We start from the raw sequence: 15,808 nt of genomic DNA, 5'->3' as shown, positions 1-15,808 counted from the left end.
CTATCCGTTAGTATATCAGATCGAGGCCTACAATGTGTATATAAGTTCTGGAAGGGATTGGGTGGACTGTTACAAATAGATGTGAGACCTTCTTCCGCACATCATCCCAGACTGATGGGCAGACAGAAAGGGTCAACCGATGCATAATACAATACTTAAGGTGTCAACTGATTCACACTTCTGAGGAGTGGAATGCCTTTCTCTGGACTGCAGAATTTGCTTATAACAATGGAGAACACTCTTCCATACAACACTCTCCTTTTTTCTACAATTTTTGTTTCCACCCTCGTTGTGGGCTTTAGTCTCCTTCTGTTACCACCTCAATTCCTGCAGCCTTAGAATTCATGAATCACCTTCTTGAAACACATAAAAAGACCCAAAGAAACCTAGAGGAGGCAAACAGTAGATACAAAGATAGAACTGATCAACATAAAAGACCCTCTCCTGATTATGTGCCTGGAGATAAAGTATGGTTATCCACAAGAAACATCAATATAAAAGGAACAAGAAAGGGGGGCGTGGCTAAGCGGGCCATCATGGCGGACGCAGCCTAGTGGAGCTCCGTCCCACCTGCGACTTATCTGACCAAATATCCTCTCTCCCCGTACTACCCTGCTGCCCGGAGGAGAGGATTTGTGCACCGGACTGAGTGGCAAAGCTCTGGTGGAATTTGCGGAGGGCTGAGGTGCCCAGAGACTGTGGGAGAGGTGTGGCGAACTGCGGCCTAGTCGGGGGTGGCGAAGCCAAGGCCTCGAGTTTCGCGTCCCCCGGGCCCGGCCTACTGGTGACAGCTGCAGGGAGCGGAGCACGGACCAGTGGAGCGGGTGCTTCTCAAGCAACTTCAGAGGACGCCTGAGGCCTCCGGGAGGCTCCGGCTGGTGGCGTGCTGCCACTGTGAGGGCCCGACCCTTCCTCTGCAGCGGTACTGGGGCTTCAGCATCGTGAGGCCTAGAGGTATGCGGTGGAGCCGGGGGCTGGAGTTTGGCGTCGCCCGGGGAGGCAGTCATTGAGGCAGAGGTGGTCGTCAGGTGATCGGGGGGCAGATTGGCCCTCGGAGGCGGTAGCCAGTGTTGTTTGGGGTGTGCACGGCCAGAGGTGGGGACCAGCACTGCCAGGTGCAAAGTGGTCATGGACTGCGGACCTCTGAGGCGCCCAGACTGTTGGGCAGTATAACATCCTACAGGGACCCTGAGGCCAGGAAACTGATGGTGACACCGGCGGAGGCGCGAAGGGCCTACGAGACGAGACCGGTGGCCAGGAGACATTTTTGCTAGTGCATGTGGCAGGTGGCCTGAGGGGTGATGGCCGTCCTGCTGCATGAGATCCGGTGGGATGGAAGCGAGGCACGGATCCGGACGACTAGCCCAGCAGACCGACACCTGCCCTGCGTACATGATTTCAGGGCATGGCGGAAGGATTGGTGCAACTTGGTTGGTGACACTGGGATCCTGCAAGTGGCCTGGGGGAGCTGCGGTCCACCTTTCTGCAGACAACATCGACGGGGGTGGCGAGCCTTGGAATTGGACGGTTGGCCCACATTGCGGGAGCCCGATCAGCAGCGGAGAGGGGGTCTGAACACACCCCGGCGACCCCGGAGTGACGGAGAGAGGGGGCTCGGCTCCTGGTGAGTGTCCCTGACCACCACCCACGATGACGAGAGGTGGGAGCGGTGGAGGAACTACGAAACATGGGCCTATTGACAAATTCACAGGGCCGGGTGGAGGAGCCGGGGCTGGATAACGCAGCACTAATGGCAGCCATAACCCAATCCAGGGACATGTTAGATGCGAAAATAGGTGCAGTGGTAGCAGAAATTACCCTCTTGCGCCAGGATTTGCGCAACGCGGAGGCCCGCATCATGGACGCAGAAACCAGAATCTCGGGAGTGGAGGATGATGTGGCGGCCCTGAAACGCAAGGTCACCAGTATGGAGAGTATCCAGAAGAATCTAGCACTCCAAGCAGAGGATGCAGAAGGGCGGTCCGGGCGGAATAACCTGGGATTTGTTGGGCTCCCTGAGGGCTGCGAGAAGGGCAACATGGAGGGATACTTGGCTCAGTGGCTGGAGAGCTGGCTCCCCCCTGACTCCCTATCGAGATGCTTCATGATAGAACGGGTGCACAGGGCTCTAGTTCAAAAGCCGCCCGTTGGGGCCCGTCCCCGACCTGTAATTACCAATCTGTTGAATTATCATTATCGCGATACCATCTTACAGCAGGCACAGGCGAAGGAACCCCTCCTGTATGAAAATCAGTGGATTCTCATCTTTCCAGACTACACGAGATTAGTGCAACTACAGCGGCAGTCGTTTATGGCGGCAAAGGCGCACCTTCGGGACCTCCAGCTCCCCTATGCTTTGCTCTATCCGGCCTGCCTGAGGGTGGTGTTCCAGTCTCGCACCCATTTTTTTGATACTCTGGAGGAGGTATTTCAATGGACTGATGCGACAGTGAAAGTGAGAGTGCATACCCCACCGGGCATAGACTCAGATTCTTCGCAGAGTGGGGCACAGTCGCAAGCTGCCCGGGGTCGTGGAGTAGAGGGAATTGGCGTTCCAGACCTAGGAGGCGCTCCACCTCGGGACGGACTGCGGGAGGGAGGAAGGATGCCCCTGACCCTCCGATAGTGGATCCTTGAACACCTGGCACACAGATATGAGGGACTCTAACGTTACTGTGACCACACAGTGATTGGTATGCCTGGGGCGCCACTGTAGAGAAGCTCTGGGAGAGAGCCGGGGCAGAAGAGACTCTTGGTATACGATGAATGTGATGATTGTGGAGCAGTGGGGTGGGGGGAGATGTATGAGGGGCGGACCCTTTACCCCCTTGCTTAGGGATTATTGGGGGGGAGTTGGGTGTATGGGTAGTTTGAGAGGGATCCAATGGGGTGGAAGGCCTCAGGTCCTACGTTTGGGGCCGAGGGCTGATTACACCGCAGCAGGTACTTCAGCGTTTTTGAGGTATGGGGGTGGGAGTTGGGAATGGGGAGAGGGCATTGTTTTGGAGGGGGGGCTTGTTTGGGTTGGGTCGCACGACAGCTGGGGGTCTCCATGGATCATTTGTATGCACCTTCATGGCCCATCATCTGGGCATTTCTATTCCATGTTTCCGGATGGCAAGTACAGAGACTAGGGCTTTAGGTCCCAGAGCATCCCTACCTGTCCTTAGCTGGAATGTGCGAGGAGTATTGGACAAGGTTAAGAGGGGGCTGTTTTGTGGCAGGCAAAAAGGGAGCGTGCAGATATCCTGTTACTGCAGGAAACCCATTTACTGGGCAACAAAACACGTTGCTTACAGCGCTTTGGCTACCAGCAGGTCTACCATGCGGGATTTGTCAGAGGCTCCCGGGGTGGCTATTTAGGTGCACCGCAGACTCTCCTATGTTCACTCCACTCAATGGGTTGATCCACAGGGCAGGTACATATTTATCAGAGGCATGGTAGGAGAGGAGACCCTGGTGCTGGGCAGTGTGTATGCTCCGCCTCCTCTGCAGTGGTCGTTGGTGGAGAAGCTATTTGCTGTCTGGGCTGATATTCCTGAGACACCAGCGGTGATAGGGGGAGATTGAAACGATGCCATAAATGGACTGGTAGATCGATGTAGGCCTGGGGGTGGGCGGATAGCCGGAGCATCCACTAAACTAGGGGACATGGTTCGTAGCCTGGACTGGGTGGACACGTGGCGCTTTCCATGCACATGGGCGGGAATATACATACCTGTCTGCAGTCCACAAATCCTTTTCTAGAATAGATTATATATTTGTCCCTCGAGCAGCCATTGGCAGGGTGGAGTAGGCGGCTGTGCTGTCGCGGGAACTCTCGGACCATTCCCCCGTCACCATAGATTTTACTTTAGATAGAGGGCGGCATCCATTTTGATGGCGCCTCTCTACATGGCACCTTCAGAACGAGGACTATCAGAAACACATGGGGGAGGCCATTGCACACTTCTTGGTGGAGAATGTTGGATCTGTCACGGATGAGGGGACGGTGTAGCCGGCCCTGAAGCCCACGCTGCGGGGAGTGGACATTGCGTGGTGTGCGGCTGCGTGCCGGCAGCATAACGCAGACTTAATCCACGCCGCAGCAGACATTGAGGCCCTGGAGCGCCGCTGTAGTGTAGATGGAGACAGTCAGGTGGTGGGGCAACTTCTCTTGGCACAGCAATCCTATCCCTGCTACTGGATGAGGCGTGTCAGGTATGGCTTGTGACGCGCAGCAGGATTTACCAGTGGGGGGATAAGTCGGGAACGATGTTACATCGGCTCTGCCAAAGCACGTTCCAGGTGCAGACCCTACCGGGGATCCTGGATGCTGCTGGAGACCCGATCACAGACCCGAGGGAGCTGGCTGACAGTTTTGTGACATATTACGCTGCTCAGTATGCCCCGAACGAGTGCCTCCCGGGAAACATGGTAGACAAATTTATTGCAGATTTGCCGCCACAAGTGGAGACAGATGAGGTGCAGGAACGCCTCGAGCTCCCATTGACGGAGGACGAGTTGGGAGGGGCCCTAGGAAAACTTAATACCGGAAAAGCTCCATGACCCAATGGGTTTCCAAGCGAGTTTTACAAGAAATACCATCTACAGCAGGGTGCGCATTACAGAGCAGCACTTGAAGAAGCCAGGGAACGGGGCAGCCTCCCTGCAGATTGGAGGCATGCTGAGGTGGTGGTGTGCCACAAGCCGGGAAGGGCCAGGGAGCAACATGCGTCATACCGGCCCATATCGCTCCCTAACGTAGAGGCTAAGATTCTAGCAAAGGTGCTGGCTAACCGTCTCCTACCCCACATTGCGGGGCTCGTCCACCCGGATCAGGCCGGGTTCATGCCCAATAGGGCAACTAGACACAATATTCGCAGGGCCCATGTGGCGGTGGCGGCGGTTTGAGATACCGGGAGGCAGGTGGCACTTCTCGTAGCTGATATCGACAGGGCCTTCGATTCACTGAGCTGGGTCTACCTGTTTGCGCTTTTGCCTCGGCTTAACTTAGTGCCTTGTTTCCTGTCATATCTGCGACTCTTGTACACGGACCTGACGGCCTCAGTTAGGGTGGCAGGGGCCATTTCCTCTAAATTTTCCACTGGGCGTGGCACCAGGTAGGGCTGCCCCCTCTCGCCGTACCTGTTCGCCCTGGGCATGGAGCAGTTGGCGGCTTGGGTGCGCATGTATGTGCAGCTTAGAGGTTTCATATGGGAGCGGCCCTATCGGATAGAATTGCACTCTATGCTGATAATGTCCTGTTTTTTCTCACAAATCTTAGTAGGTCGGGCTGCATATCCTTGAGATAATGCAGATATTTGGCGAAACCTCCGGGTTATACCTGAATCCTCGTAAGTCGACCCTATGGGTGTTGGGGGAGCATTCCGAGATTGGGGACTGGGCATCCATGTTGCAGGTAGCGGTTGGGGGTATTAAATACCTGGGAGTGTTTATCTCTGAGGTTCCTGCGATCTCTAGGGAGCGCAACTTGGTGCCAGTTTGGGATCGGGTTCGGACGGAGATGAAGACGTGGCCCGAATGCCCTTACTATCTATACTATCTATGGCAGGTAGGCCATCTTTAAAATGGTGGCCCTTCCCCGATTGCTCTATCAACTACAGAACCACCCCTACCTGATCTCACCCCATTGGTTCCGGCAAGTGGATTCGGCGCTGGGGCAGTTTCTTTGGGCAGGAGGAGCAGTGCGGGTGACGCTGCACACTTGTTTTTTGTCAACATACTGTGGTGGTTTGGCGACCTCCGATATCCTTTCCTACTATCAAGCGTCCCATTTCCTGGTCCTGAATGAATGGTGGTATGGGGATAGGGGGGACCCAGCATATGCCCTAGAATGACATCTTATGGGCTCCAACACTCTACATGCGGTTTTGTACGCAGCGCAGTTGCGAAGGGGGTTGCCGCCAGCCACCCAGGTAGTGTTTCGGATCTGGAGACAGGCACTACGTCGTATGGGATGGTGGGGCACGTTGACTGAGGAGACCCCGTTGTGGAATAATGGACGCCTGCTGGCTCTGGCGTCTCTCCAGGGTTTCAGGGCTGGGATGATATTGGAATCTCGACACTAGGACATGTAATGTCGGGAACGACACTCAAATCCTTCCAGAATCTACACAAAGAGTATGATATGCCTCAGTCCCAATTCTTTAAATATCTGCAATTCCGCCATGCCATAACACCTAGCATGGTAGGTCTTGATTGCCACCCAGAATTTAGTCCATTGGAGGCTAAGGTCTTTATGGGGGACCAAGGGGATAAGAAGATATCTCGTATTTATCAGACATTAGTCACACATTGCTCCACAACACTACAGAAGCTTCGGGAGTCCTGGGAGAGGGATGTGGGGGCACTTGAGGAGGAGGACTGGCCGGAGGCGTTGGCGGCCCCTAGAGGCGCGGCCATAGCAATACGCTTGCGGCTCATCCAATTTAAATAACTGCACAGGGTCTACTTTACAAGAGAGAGATTGTGGCGGGCAGGCCTCATCGCATCCCCAGACTGTCTCGGGTGCGGCAGGGAGGTGGGGACGTTGATCTACACAGTGTGGAGTTGTAGCTCACTGGCTAGGTTCTGGAATGGGGTATAGGATTGTCTGTCTGAGGTCCTAGGGTGGGAACTCCCACGCACACCGCAATTAGGTCTGCTGCATGTGTTGGAAGGGGTGGGGGGTAACGTGTATAAGCGGCATTTACTGCTACTGGGCCTGAGCTTGGCCAAAAGAGACGTAGCCAAAGCATGGAAAGATCCCCGAGCTCCCTCGGTTCTGGTGTGGAAGAAGGGACTTGACTTTTGTATGGGGCTTGAACAGCCAATCTTTGTGGCCCAAGGCTGCCCACGAAAGCACTACCTGATATGGAAGCGATGGGCTGACTATCGGGGCCTGTGGCTGGAGCCTCCGTACATTATCAGACCAAAGCTTGGTTCGTAGGAACTGTGAGACGATGTTGTGCGACCGGGGCGGGTGGGATCCGGGTGGGGGGAGTTGAGGGACGGGGGGGTTGGCGAAGGGGGGGGTGTAGATTTGTTAAGTTTGATATTTTTTTGGACTAAAAATGATGCATAGATTGCCAATTCTTTGATGCTGTATATTTGATTGGCAGTTAACTCTGGAGAACGGGGTGCTGGGCTATGTGTGCAATCTGTCAATAAAAATATGTTTTTTTAAAAAAAAAGGAACAAGAAAATACAAACCTCTTTTTATTGGTCTTTATGCCATCTCAAAATTGGTAAACCCTGTTGCCATGAAATTAGACTTACCTGCTTCTTTGAAAATCCATCCGGTCTTTCACGTTTATCTACTGAAGATTGTGATTACTGGGGCTGTGGTTCCTGTTCTACCTCCCCCTGTATTGATTGAGGACGAGCCTGAAGACGAAGTGGAATGTATTGTGGACTCCCAAAGAGGGAGACGCAGGCTGCAGTATCTGATACATTGGAAAGGGTATGGGACTGAAGAACGGCCTTGGCAACCCGCTGTTAATGGTCAGGCCATTAGGCTTTGGCTATTGTTGCACAGATGTTATCCTAATAAGCCTAAGCCTGTAGGGGGGTTCTGAGAAGTGTACTGTCAAGTCCGCCCCTCTTGCCGATTGCAATCAGCAGGGGGGGCAGACCCGAGTGCATATAAAAGGGGCAGTCTGTGAATACAATGCTCTTCGCGTTCAGTCACAGATTTCTGCCTAGCCTCTCCCGCCCTCCTTGTTTCACTTACCTGGTTGAATCCTGTTGATGAAGGCGTTGGGTCTTGCGGGACATCTTTGATGCAATCCTGCTACAAGAGGAAGAGTCTTCTCTTCCGGCATCGTGTTTTCCTCTTTCGGGTCATCTTCTGACTTGGCAATCCCTCACCGGCTGTTCCATGTTAATCACTCAGCCCATCGAGTCCTGCATGCCTGGAGTTTCTTTTCACGTTTCAACCTGCAATGAGGCAAGGGAAAATATTTTATCTAAAGAATCCTAGCCTCGAGACATATGGTGGGATGGTGACATTATGTATGCTATGAATGTAATGCTTATCTGATTTCCAGTATTAGCTTCTTTTTTAGTTTTCCTTCATTTTTATGAGCTGGCTAGAAGAGAAAATAGTTATAGGTTGGTTTCCCAAATACTTAGGATACTCCTATTCTAATCTGACCCAGCACCCTTTTGAGTAGGGTTTTTTTTGTTGCATGCTGTTAGACCTGACATCATTGGCTTGAGTCTCTCCTCCATTTTTTCTGTTTGCCTCCACTGTTTTACGATGTTTTGCTGGTATATGCTTTGGGCGCCGTGCCACTGCTGATCAGTGCCATAGCGCAAGTGCTCCCTATGTTAAATTGATGTATCTATTGTATCCATGTTTGGCTTATTTGGTTTACTGTCAGTCCCTAGTCTAGTGCACCGGGAGTGCCGGGGCTTGTAAATACAAATGCCGCTCGTGGGCTTGCAGCACGTGTTGTGCCACCCACAGGAGCGGCCTCGTAAAAGAATGTCTACGGGTCGGTCATGGCGAGACCCACGTGCAGCCTAGTGCTGTCACGCAGGCTGCGCAAGTATACCTACTTACCGGCCCCTCAAACCTTCCCTTGACTTCATGTTAGTCACCCCTATGGTAGGCCCACGGGCAGGGTGCATTGTAAGTGTAAGGTAGGACACGCCTGACCAAGTTGGCATGTCCTGATAGTGAACAACCGCCATCTTCGTTCTTCACTATTGCGAGGTAGCCTGCTCACCATTAGTTAGAATGGGTCGCCGGGATTATAAATGCTATGATCCTAGCTTGCTCGGGGAGCATGGTGCAATGTCGAGTTTGGTATCCCTGAACTCGGGGTTTAATTACGCATCCGTTGGTGTGGATGGTGTTTGGACTCTGGGTTCGAAAATAGCACTTTTAGAAAGTGTCTATTTTCTTGTCTAACCATTTCTGGTTTCTGCTGGTCTTGCATGTGTGTGACAGGAGCTGGGTGGCTCCAAGAGGTCTGGATGAGTCTGTGGGATGAGTGGGACATTTGCGTTGAGAGTAGGGGGAGAGTAGTTGTTGATAGCCTGCCCTGCCTGGTACAATTCTGGCTCCACCTCCTGCCAAGCGGCTGATGGCTCTGTGCCTGCCATGGACGATCCTAGCCCCACCTCCTGCCAGGAGGCCGATAGCTCTGCTCCTGCCAGTGTCAATGCTGGCTCCACCTCCTGCTGGGCTTCTGAGGACCCAGCCCTGCTCAGTGAATAGGCCAGGTGCTTCTGCCTGGCTCCACCCACGACAGACCCAGGATGTTGGGAAATTCCCCTGCATGGACAAAGGGATCAACGCCGAGAAGGGGTATAAGAGAAGGACCCCTGAACCAAGAATTTAGATCACTTCTGACAAGGAACCCTGTAACCAAGGACAAGAGGCCTGCTGATCTGAGGACTTGCCTACCCCTTCTGCCAGTGTGCTGTTTGCTGGGGGGAATCCTGCAGTGCTTCTTTATTTTTGCCGAGGAACCAGGAGAGAGGAACTGTGTGTGTACTCCCACGCGTGCTAAGAAAATCTCCAAGGACTGGAAGAGTGCCAGTCTCCTGCTGAAGTCACAGGGCTAAAGGACTTCATCTGCTTAAAGTGCTATTTGCTGGAACCTGTGAATCCAGCACCTCTGAAAGAGCCAGCAACCTCGACGCCGACGGACGTCGCCGAATCCTGCTCGACGTAGTGGGTAACGGCCCCAGTGTCCCGCTTCCTCGACGACCGCCCGCCGGGCCCGACCGACGCCAGCAGCAACGCCAGTGAGTGGGAGTACGGCTCCAGCTCCAAGGGACCTCGTGTCTGCACCGCTGCTGATCGCATCGCCCTCGTGCCCTCTCGACGCCGTGAGCGCTGCTCACTCTGTGCAACCGCATCATCAACGACGACGCCTGCTGAGGCCTGATCGATACCGAAGACGCGACGCCGGATTGCTCGACGCCGCTGATCATCGTGTGCTTCATTATCCAAAGGTACTGTGTTGTTGGGGGGTCCGTGTGACTCCGGGCTCGACGTAGCGCTCCTCGCGGTCGACGCCGAACCTTTGGATTAACTGTGCCTCGACGTCGTGTAGCCCCCGTGTGGGTTACCCTGTTGCTAAGAACTGTATTGCCAAGAAGAAGATTTGTTTTGATACTAAAGACTTTTGTGCTAAAAGAAGAAACCACCGTTGAACTATCCTTTCTCCCTTCCCCGAGTATTTATTAAGATTGTGTACCTTTTTGTCGTTATTTGGTCTTGTGCTAAGCCTTATATAAAAATACCTATTTTTATAATACTACTGTGTCATGTCCATTTGTAGTGTATTCACGTTATTACTGTATGTGGTCATAAATGCTTAACACACAGCCTCTGAGATAAGCCTGTCTGCTCTGCCAAGCTACCAAGGGGGTGAGCAGGGGTTATCGAAGGGTGTGATCCCCTTGCCCTGACTAGAAAAGGTGTGTCCTTATTTGTCAGAAGTGTATACCTCTGCCAACTAAAGACAGCCGGCTCTAACATTGGATGCAGCGGTGAGGATTTGGACCTTGCATTTATGACTCATGTGCAGTGATTAGTGTACGCTACATAGTGAAAGCAGACCATAACGCAGTCACAATCTAATTGGGAAGGATCCTATTTTTGGTTCTCTGCTTTTCTGAAACTTGATTTTTTGAACACTGCCGGTTTTGACCATGAGTGACACCGGAGTCACTACCCCTGTTGTTGTTGTGGAGGAATTCGACAGAGCGAAGATAAACGACTACGGCTTGAAGGAGCTGAAATCCTTTTGCAAGCAGTTGAAAGTGCCTACCAAAGGCTGCAAAAACAAAACGGAATATCACAAAGCTTTGGAGGCCTGGTTGGAGTCCAGAGATCCCACTGATCCGGTGGTGGTGCCGCCAGTGGAAGGGGATGAGGAGGCGCCAGCAAATGGGCCTGAGTCCTCTCCCGGAAGCAGTGTTTCCTCCAAAGGTCTTTCCCCTGAAGAACGAGAAGAAAGGGCGAAGGAGCGTGCATACAACATGGAAATGGCAAGGCTAAAGATAAATGGGCAGTTGGAGTTAGAAAATGCAAGAGGCAGAAGAGAAGCTGATTTGGAGACCAAAAGGTTAGATTTTGAAAGAGAGAAGTTAGCTTTGGAGCGTGATACCAATTTGAGGGAGTTGGACATCCAAGCTAAGAAGTTAGAATTGAATCCCTCTGGTGGCAGCATTCCATCTGGGCCTGCAGAAAGTAGGTTTTATTTCCCGAAAGATGTGATAAAAGATTATCATAGGAACGAAGATATTGGTCAGTGGTTTAAAGCGTATGAGTTAGCATTGTTGGCCCACCGGGTCCCTGAGAAGGATTGGGGAGCGGGGTTGTGGGGTCGCTTTGTGAATGAGGGAAGAGATACCCTGTTAGACATGCCTGTTGAGGATAGGATGTCGTATGCTCATATGAAAGATGCTTTAATGTTGCGGTATGGCCTAACCCCCGAGAAGTACAGACAAGCTTTTAGAGAATGTAAGAAGTTGCCTGGTACGACGTGGGTTGAATATGTGTCTTATTTTTGCAGAGCTATGGATGGTTGGGTAAAGGGCAGCAAAGTGGAAAGTTATGAAGCTCTTTATGATTTGTTTGCTTGGGAGCATTTGTCTAATAACTGTTTTCCAGAGCTGCGCCAGCACCTGATTGATAGCAAGATATCTAACCCTAGAAAACTTGCTGAGGAGGCGGACCGCTGGGTCAGTACCAGGGTCCACAAGGGTCCAGTGGGAGACTCAGCCAAAGGTGGGCAGGGTCCCCAGCAGAAGAGCGGGGGGGACAAGGGTAAACAGAAGGAGTCCCAGAAAGGGCCCCAAAGTAATCCCCAAGGGAACCAAGGGAAAGGTTCCCAGCCTCCCCCTGAGAAGAAGCCAGGGGCCCGACGGGTAAACCTGTTCATAGGGGCCCCCTAACCTGCTACACTTGTGGGCAGGTGGGACACCGGTATTACGATCCCCAGTGTCCCATGAAGAAATAGAATGCACCGCAGAGTGCACCCCCCCGTCAGTTGGCGAGTGTAGCCTTGGGAGGGGAGGAGATGGTTGTCCATGGTGGGAGGGGTCCCGCAGAGATGTCCCTGGTCTCGCTAGGAGACATGCAAATGGTCCCTCCACCCCCTCTGCCTAGTAACACTAGTAAATATAGGCAGTGGGTGACCATTAATGGCCAGAGAGTGGAAGCTCTCAGAGACACCGGAGCGAGTGTGACAGCTGTCAAGTGTCACTTGGTGTCCAGAGAGCAGGTGGTTCCCCACGCATTCTACCCCGTGATAGCTGCCGACAACTCCCAGAAAGAGTGTGAGGTGGCTCAGGTTTCCTTTGAATGGGGGGGAGTTTCAGGTACTCTTCAGGTTGCTGTGAGGCCCGCCATGCCTGTCGATTGTCTCCTGGGCAATGATTTAGAAGACTCCCCTTGGGCGAAGGTGGAGAGAGAGGCGCACTTGAAAATGTTGGGCGTGCCAGAGTGGGTGTGTGCAACCACTCGATCGATGACAGCGAGTAAGGTTGTTGATGGAGTCCCGGAGCCTGAAAGTAAGGCCCAGTACCCAGCTGTGAAGAGAAGAGGCAGGAGGCGCGGGAAACCGGCCCCCGTCGTTCCCGTGGTCCAGGAGGAGGTAGACCCTGAGGGGGATGCCCTGGAGCCCACAGGGGAACAAATTGCCGAACTGGGAGACTTGCTCGAGCTGACCCATTGGCAGCAGGATGGTGGTCCCTCCAGGGAGGAATTCTGTGCCGAACAGAAGGTGTGCCCTTCTCTTGTGGGCATGAGGCAGCAGGCCTCAGCCCAATCCTCAGGTGATCAGTCAGGGTCACATTTTGTGTACTGGGAGAACGACCTCCTGTATAGCGAGCCTAAGGCTGCTGAGCCTGGGTCAGCCCGTGTGCTGGTGGTACCCCAGCGCTTCAGAGCCGTCCTACTGGGGTTGGCTCATTACGTTCCGTTAGCTGGACATCTGGGGCAGGACAAGACCTATGACAGGCTTGTCACCCATTTTTATTGGCCTCAGATGCGAAGGGATGTAGACATCCATTGCAAGACTTGTCACACTTGCCAGGCAAGTGGGAAAAGCGGAAGGAAGCAGAAGGCTCCCCTCCAACGTTTTCCAGTGGTCAGCACCCCCTTTGACCGGGTGGGTATTGACATTGTTGGGCCCCTGGACCCCAAGACAGCCCTGGGCAACAGGTTCATCCTGGTCTTGGTGGACCATGCCACACGGTACCCGGAAGCCATCCCTCTCAGAACAGTGACGGCCCCCGTGGTGGGACGGGCACTGATGGGTGTTTTCTCCCGGATGGGGTTCCCCAGAGAGGTGGTGTCAGACCGGGGCACCAACTTCATTTCGAACTATATGAAGTCTCTGTGGAAGGAGTGTGGGGTAACCTACAAGTTCACCACTCCTTACCACCCTCAAGGAAATGGGCTGGTTGAGAGATTCAACCGGACCCTTAAAGGCATGATTATGGGTCTTGAAGAACCAATGAGGTGGAAATGGGACGTCCTCTTGCCATGCCTGTTGTTTGCTTACCGTGAGGTGCCGCAGAAGTCTCTAGGGTTCAGCCCCTTTGAGCTCTTATACGGTCACCCGGTAAGAGGGCCTTTGAGTCTGGTCAAGGAAGGCTGGGAGCAATCTCCCAGGAAACCTCCCCAGGATGTATACAGCTACATGCTGGCCTTTCGGAACCAGACACGGCCCTTCAGAGAACTTGCTCAGGCAAATCTGGAGGCCAGCCAGGAGGAGATGAAGCGTTGGTACGACCGGAATGCCACTCTGGTAGAGCTTCAGCCTGGTCAGGAAGTGTGGGTCATGTCCCCTGTGGAACCTTGTGCGCTCAAGGACAGGTGGACTGGGCCGTTTAAGGTTGTGGAGAAGAAGAGCGATGTCACCTACTTGGTGGACTTGAAATCTCCCAGGAACCCCTTGCGGGTCCTGCATGTCAACCGTTTGAAGCCCCACTTAGAAAGGTCCGAAGTGGGCATGATCCTAGCTACAGATGCTGGAATGGAGGAGGCGAGTGAGCCTCTTCCTGACCTCCTGTGTGCTAAAGAGCAAGACGGGTCAGTGGATGGTGTGGTCCTCTCGGACACACTGACCCTTGAGCAGAAACAGGACTGTCGACACCTGTTGGGACAATTCCCGGATCTGTTTTCCTTGGTTCCGGGTGTCACTCATTGGTGTGTCCATGACGATGACACCGGAGACAGCCCTCCTGTGAAGCACAAGGCTTACAGGGTGACTGACAAGGTTAGAGCATACATTAAGGAGGAGGTCTCCAAAATGTTTGCGTTAGGGGTGATTGAGTCCTCTAGCAGTCTTGGGCCAGCCCAGTAGTCTTGGTCCCGAAGGCTGCAGCGCCTGGTGCTTCACCAGAACTCCGGTTCTGCGTGGATTACCGAGGACTCAATTCGGTCACGAAGACTGACGCGCACCCCATCCCCAGAGCTGATGAGCTCATCGATCGGTTGGGGGCTGCCCGGTACCTCAGTGCGTTTGATCTAACGTCTGGGTACTGGCAGATCGCCTTGACTGATGGGGCACAGGAGAGGTCCGCATTCTCCACACCAGATGGGCTATACCAGTTCCAGGTGATGCCCTTTGGGATGAAGAATGCCCCTGCCACCTTCCAGAGGTTGGTCAACCAGGTCTTGGCTGGACTGGAGGATTTCAGTGCCGCCTACCTGGACGACATCGCAGTGTTCAGCGCCAGCTGGGAGGAACACTTGCGCCACCTCCAGGAAGTGTTGTTGGCCCTGCGCGGAGCAGGCCTCACAATCAAAGCCAGTAAGTGCCAGATTGGGCAGGGTTCGGTGGTGTACTTGGGGCACCAAGTAGGGAGCGGCAAGGTTGCCCCCCTGCAACCCAAGATTGATACCATCCTGGCTTGGGCACCGCCCAAAACCCAACTCAGGTGAGAGCCTTCCTAGGACTCACGGGTTATTACAGGAGGTTTGTCAAGGATTACGGTAACATTGTGCGCACCTTGACTTCGCTGACTTCCAGGACGCAGCCACGAAACGTGATCTGGACTGATGCCTGTCAAACGGCCTTCGACACCCTGAAAACTGCAATGTGCACAGCACCTATACTCCAGGCACCCGACTTTTCGAAAGAATTCATTGTCCAGACGGACGCTTCAGAGCATGGCGTGGGGGCTGTTCTAGCTCAGGTAAATGAAGAGGGCCGAGACTTGCATGTAGCCTTCATCAGTCGGAGGTTACTTCCCAGGGAAACGAGGTGGAGTGCGATAGAGAGAGAAGCATTTGCTGTGGTCTGGGCGCTGAAGAAGCTAAGACCCTACCTGTTTGGGACTCACTTCCGGGTTCAGACAGACCACAGGCCCCTCAGATGGTTGATGCAGATGAGGGGTGAGAATCCGAAACTGTTGAGGTGGTCCATTCTTCTACAGGGGATGGACTTTACGGTGGAACACCGCCCTGGTACAGATCACGCCAATGCTGATGGTCTGTCCAGATTTTTCCGCCTTAGTGATGAGGACTCCCTAGGTCAAGGGTAGTTCTCCCCACATTTCAGCTGGAGGGGACACGTGTTAGACCTGACATCATTGGCTTGAGTCGCTCCTCCATTTTTTCTGTTTGCCTCCACTGTTTTACGATGTTTTGCTGGTATATGCTTTGGGCGCCGTGCCACTGCTGATCAGTGCCATAGCGCAAGTGCTCCCTATGTTAAATTGATGTATCTATTGTATCTATGTTTGGCTTATTTGGTTTACTGTCAGTCCCTAGTCTAGTGCACCAGGAGTGCCGGGGCTTGTAAATACAAATGCCGCTCGTGGGCTTGCAGCACGTGTTGTGCCACCCACA

The sequence above is a fragment of the Lissotriton vulgaris genome, chromosome 6 (assembly GCF_964263255.1).
Source record: "Lissotriton vulgaris chromosome 6, aLisVul1.2, whole genome shotgun sequence".
Taxonomy (NCBI): domain Eukaryota; kingdom Metazoa; phylum Chordata; class Amphibia; order Caudata; family Salamandridae; genus Lissotriton; species Lissotriton vulgaris.
The sequence above is the reverse complement of the archived record's forward strand: the minus strand, read 5'-3'. Positions refer to the sequence as shown.